The sequence below is a fragment of the Vulpes vulpes genome, chromosome X, assembly GCF_048418805.1.
Source record: "Vulpes vulpes isolate BD-2025 chromosome X, VulVul3, whole genome shotgun sequence".
Taxonomy (NCBI): domain Eukaryota; kingdom Metazoa; phylum Chordata; class Mammalia; order Carnivora; family Canidae; genus Vulpes; species Vulpes vulpes.
Window position 1 is genome coordinate 100,724,808 of NC_132796.1, and position 6,000 is coordinate 100,730,807.

At 42.2% G+C, this 6,000-nt stretch overlaps 1 protein-coding gene across 3 annotated transcripts in view; it reads right to left on the reverse strand.

Annotated features, from left to right (window-relative positions):
• USP26 (ubiquitin specific peptidase 26) overlaps positions 1-5,176 on the reverse strand; it is a 54,192-nt gene extending 49,016 nt beyond the window's left edge. The window contains exons 1-3 of one of the 3 annotated variants that reach the window (XM_072744083.1): positions 5,079-5,125; positions 2,952-3,044; positions 1,709-1,799 (exon numbers count right to left, since the gene is read on the reverse strand). The gene's annotated coding sequence lies outside the window, so the exon portion shown is untranslated. Of the gene's footprint in view, positions 1-1,442; positions 1,478-1,708; positions 1,800-2,951; positions 3,148-5,078 lie in introns of those variants that run through there. The other 2 variants (XR_011998232.1, XM_072744082.1) reach the window with 2 other exon arrangements.
• Between the last annotated feature and the right edge of the window lie 824 nt (positions 5,177-6,000).

The following is a 6,000-nucleotide window of genomic DNA, read 5'->3' on the forward strand; positions in this document are numbered from 1 at the left end:
TAGTCTCTTGCAGATAATCTTAGGGTAGGGCACATTTATATTTAAGCATCTTGTCCCATCTTTCACAATGCCAATGTTTTCACCTAATCTTAAATAAACTAATCACAGCCCAGAAGGGACTCATTATAGGGGAAAGAGAGGAGAATTTTTTTTTTTTTTAGAGGAGAATTTTCTAGGACTGCCAGTTAACAGGCACCCTCCAGCCTGTACAGCTTGACAAATCCTAGGATGTCGTTCTGGGTGCTAAGCCACATCAGCCCACTGTGTGTAAGGTGCCCACTGTGGCCAGTACAGAACCCGGCTCAGAACAAGGAACATCTCAGGTCCCCGGGGCCACCTCTTGCTTCAAAGCAAGATCACAGAGGTGTGCTATCCAGAGAAACCAGTGTAACCTATGAGGAGTTTGCTGTAGCTGAGGAAGGGAGCAGGGAGAGGGCTACGCCAAGCAGTGTAATGACCTGTTCCGATATATACATTTAGAAAATGGGGACTCGGTTCCTTGAGCACCTCCTGTGTGCTGCGGGGATCACAAAGAGGGTCACACTTAACTCTCGCAATATCCCTAATAGCAAAGCATGAGAGTAGTTTTGCAGAGAAGGAAACGGAGTCTCAGAGGATAGACAGTTCCTGGCAGAGGCAGGTTTGAACTGAGGTCTGACTGACCTCACTAGGCAGGCTAGAAAGCACCAAGCCTCCAAGCTACATAATGCAGGTGTGTGTATTCTACAGGTGATAGGAACACATACTGTTCTTGGGCTTACTGTCCCATGGCTGCAGAGGAAGGCCACATTCCCAGACATATGCCAGACTGACTGATACCTCTAAAAGTGTAAACTGGTGAGAAAATGACCCCCCCACTCTGAGATTGGGTGTTCCTGTGTTCTGAAAGCTTCGCCCCCAAATTAGTATGAAATCTCATCCCTCATCAGAGAGGAATCCTGACCCATACCTTGCCAGAAAATCGACAATTAGCAAGGGTGAAATCCAGTACAGACTCATAACCTCTACATGTTTTCAAGAAGCCCAGGAGACAGGAACCTGGGCAAAATGGCACCAAAGAAGGGGAATGCTTACTGATCTAGCCTTGTGGTTTGGCTGCTGTATTGATACTGTGACCTGGACAGGGAGAAGACAGAGCACTTAGCATACAGGAGCATTAAATAATCCAATCAACATTAGCACTTCTTGTCAGGAGCAATTCACATAATTCATCCATCCCACTGCACATGTCTGTGTAATGGAGCAGGAAACACAGGGGTCTGGGAGCCTTTGCATATGAACTTCATGCCTTGCCCCCAGCCTCCAGTACCTGACCTCGTTGAAAGTGTTTAACAGTGGCACAAAGGGTTGAAATCATATGTTAGAAGTCAGCTGAGCTGCTAAACTATTGCCTTAGAGTGAAAATGAGCAGAGTGTCTCCCAGACTCAGACAAGAGACTCACCGTGTAGTAAAACTGGCCCGTGGTTCCAGCAATGTCTGTAAAGCAACGAAATGACCAAGGATGTATGGAAGAGTAAAGCTTTAGAGGAGAACTGACCTCTGTATTACTTTGTTGTCCTCTGCCTTCAGGACCTCTACCAAATAAATACAGGGAAGATTGCCTGGCAGACAACCATTTCCTGCCCCTTACTTGGTCCATGGGTCTCATCACACACACACCCCTTTTGCATAGATAGAGATGTATTCACACCCATGTTGTCATCATACCTGTTGAGATGAAAGTAGCACCCTGCTTTTCTTTGACTTCTGAAGTTTGTTTTCTACAATCTAGTCCATCCCATCCTTCTGATGTCCATTACTGTCTTTGCAAAATGAATAAAAAGAGAGATTAAAACATTGGTGTTAAAAAGTCACAGTGAGTAATATTCCATTGTATACATATACCACATCTTCTTTAACCATTCATCTTTTGATGGACACCGAGGCTCCTTCCACAGTTTGGCTATTGTGGACATTGCTGCTATAAATATTGGGGTGCAGGTGTTCCAGCATTTCACTGCATCTGTATCTTTGGGGTAGTCAGCCATTAGAAACGACAAATAACCACCATTTGCTTTGACATGGATGGAACTGGAGGGTATTATGCTCAGTGAAATAAGTCAGTCGGAGGACAAACATTATATGGTCTCATTCATTTGGGGAATATAAAAAATAGTGAAAGGGAATAAAGGGGAAAGGAGAGAAAATGAGTGAAAATATCAGTGAAGATGACAGATATGAGAGACTCCTAACTCTGGGAAATGAAGAAGGGGTGGTGGAAAGGGAGGTGGGCGGGGGGTTGGGGTGACTGGGTGACAGGCACTGAGGGGGGCACTTGACGGGATGAGCACTGGGTGATATGCTATATGTTGGCGAATTGAACTCCAATTAAAAAAAACAGTCATAGTGAAGTATCTTTGAAATCACAACTGTCTAATCATGCCAAACTCTGTAACAGCAGCATCTGCAGCTTAGAGAAGAACATTAAATAATACTGTTACTGCCCAACACAGAGCATGTACACTGAGTACAGGGAATAACAATGGAAGAAGTGTGACAGTTACTAATATTGGCTTTTGTGGATGTGGCCTTTGGAAACCATCCCCTCTAGGATTCTCTGAGCAAAGTGGATACCACAGATGTGCCTTCAAGCTCGACACCTGGACCTAAATCCCACGGTTAGAAGTTGTTCAAAGTTTAGGGCCCTGTTTAAACAGTACAATGTGTGAAGCTTTTTAACATCCCCATTCCTAAAACCTTGGTTCATCACAGCAACAAAATCTGAGGCAGCTTTCAATACTGTCAATAATTGATCTTTCTTATTTCTCAATAAAGTCTAGGAAGACAGTATTTGTAGAATACCAATGTCCTACTTACAAGGTATCCATAAGTCATTTACCTAATAAACAATATACATAATTCAAGTCAAAATCAAGAATAAACTAGACAGATTCAATCGGCACCCTTTTACCTTAAGGCAGGAATCCGGTTCCTCTCAGTGAGTAGGGTTTTCAGGTTTTTGAGAGGAACAAGTCTTCCTTTCAATGGGTTCTCCCTTTGAATACTGGAGGTCACACAACAGAAGCATAGATATAAATAAGCGCTCTCTGTCGATTGCCAAGGCACGCTCACTTTACGTTGAACCGTTGAACTCAGCTTACCACGCCAGAGTCTGGCAGGCGTGTTCCGCCAAAGGGGCGGGGCCAGCACGCGCCAGCAGAAGGAGGAGCCTCGTATTCCCGCCATTTTCTATCCTGGCTAACCGCTAATGAACAATGCCGTTTCCTGTTTGTGACTAGAGACTATACAAATCTTCCCCCCCCTCCGCCCCCTGAAATAACACCTGGGGAAGAGGACCTGGGGGGAACATTTTTAAATTACTATTATGTTAAATACACAACTATACTGTAAAACAAAACTCAGAACAAGGCAACATGACTTCCAGTGGCCACTCACTGCCAGAAAGCACAGCAATCTCACTGGCCTTTCTTAATTTATATCCCACACTTGTCGAAGGAAATGCATGCAAAAGACTAGGGGCAGAAATGAGTTGAGTAACATGCTATTAAACATCCAATTTATTTTATTTATTTTTTTTATTTTTGCAAAAAATAAAATCCCAAACAGCATTCAGTGGTGGCCAGTGACAGGCACTTTGGGGCATCCAATGTCCTAAAACAAGTTCTCAGCCATTCAGATTGTGAATATGTGAGCTTTTTTACACTAAAAATACTACAGCACCTTCTTTCCATTAGAAAACTCTTTACCCTGTTCATTGAAGATAACATGTAACTTTTTTTTAACATGTAACTTTTTTATACAAAGAGCTTCTTGTCACAAAACGATACTAAACATATAATTCCTCTATAAAACAAAGTGCTAAACCATGATAAACAGCAGTCCATGATGGACACTCCACTGCATTCGCTGCCATTAAACATTATGGACTGAGCCAGATGATTAAATTCTGCACGTGTAAGCCCAGAGTACCCCAAGATGTTTTTTAAGGAAATGCATGAAGTGAGAACACCACCAGAATTTAAACCAAGTAAATTTATACCAAATACACAATTATCAAATAAAAGGCACTCAATTTGACCATTCATTTCCTCCACAGAAATTGAAATTGCACAAAACTTGCCATCATAAATCTGACATCCTCGATACCAAAATTTAACTGAATGCAATGAGGATGAACAAACAATTGTTTTCTAAAATTAAACATCGAAATGTATTCAATACTGGCTGAAGGGAAGCTTAGGAGCATTCACGGTGTTTGTAAGCCATCAAGTGCATATGAGACAAAACTTTTAAAGGATAGTGCGTGAGAAGTGGCGGGACCACTTTTGGTTAAATACAGTAATGTAAAAATGCAAAGCACTGTTAAGGTTTCTGAAGGCTCTTTAAGTTCAATGAGCCAAGTTCTACGCTGATCAGATGGTCAGTTTCCTCATTTTTAAAGTTGAAAATATCAGGGAACGTTTTGTTTCTTTTAAAATTAAGTCATTGTATGAGAGGATTGATTCTGAAATTTTACCACATCAATGATATTTAAGGGGGAACAGCCCTGTAAAACTACGCCCAAAGGAAGCGAAGAAGCACTGTCCTAATGCCGTCATACACCGTCCCTCAGCATGTGAAATTTCTCCTTTTGGGGTTGAAATTAACAGAAACAAGGGGACAAAGGCCAAGAACTAAATATACTGAGGCAATAGTCATCCCGAAATTTAAAATTGAAGACAAAATCAGCTCCCTGGCAGCCACCGAGCTGTCCTGCTCCCGCTCAGACAATAGCGCCATCTATTTCCTTATTTTTAAGTTGAAAACAGTACAGCACCTTAACACCACATATAAGAGGGGACCAAACCCAATATTCAAACAAGTAAAATATCAAAATTATCATGTGGTAACATAGGGCACAACACTGTGTCCCTATTCAACTAAGGGACCCACACTGTCACAAATCTAAAGCCCTCTAGACTATTAAAGAATATTATTAATTGTATTATTAAAATACATTACTTCACATACCAACTTATAAAATGTGTACTACAAATAGCCAACTATCAATGACAATTAAGAATTAAATTAACCTTACGCTTTTGTGATTGTATGTGGGAGCTGCCGCCATGTTCCCTCACCACTGAGGAGAACGCTCTACCACAGACTCACCACAAAACCCAAGACGAAATGGGCACCGTCACAAACCGCTGCGCTCCTTTTATAACCAGCATATGGCTCCGCCTTCAATGATCCTGATTGGTTGGTATGGGAATGATTGACAGGGAAACTATTCACTCTTCTCTTTCTGTGGAAAATCTATCCGCATTGTAGGAGTCTGCTCCCTATTGGTGGGGAGGTATTTGCTTGGAATGTTTGTGCTTGAGTTGGGGTTACTCCAACTCCAGGCTAAACAAGCCACTCAGAACTCAAACCAGACTCCCTGATTGGACCCAGCTTGAATTAAAAACAGACCTCCAACCATTTTTTTTTCAGATTTGCATACCGTTGTCTCCTTCTAGAAAGTTCTCCCTACCATTTGTGGTCTTGGGATCAAACTCAAACCAGATACTTGATTAATCTTAGCAGGGAACTCAATCTCCATTGCAACAATATTTGGGGGTGCTCATTTGGACAGTTCACATACTAAAATTGGGAAAGAGGAATAGGGGTGATACTTGGAATCTGTCTGAAGTGGAAGGTGAACCTAAATAACTGCCCACCTGACAATTGCACATATGAGTTAGGGGCATTAAATGAGGAATTGTCCAGTCATTGAAGATCAGATACATAGAATGGGCAACTAGGTGACCCTGGGAGGTAAGGAGAATATTCATAGAATAGGGAGGATGCTGTGGGATGAGAGAGGCATAAGGGATGGGATCACTGAGAACTAGGAAATGGCCAGACTAGACTTTGAACCTATGGCCCTCTAGCACCAATGTCCATACTTTAGGCCTGTATACTAGACTAATCACACCTCTGGTGTGGTTGCGTCTTCCTGGAATGTTCTTTTCCTC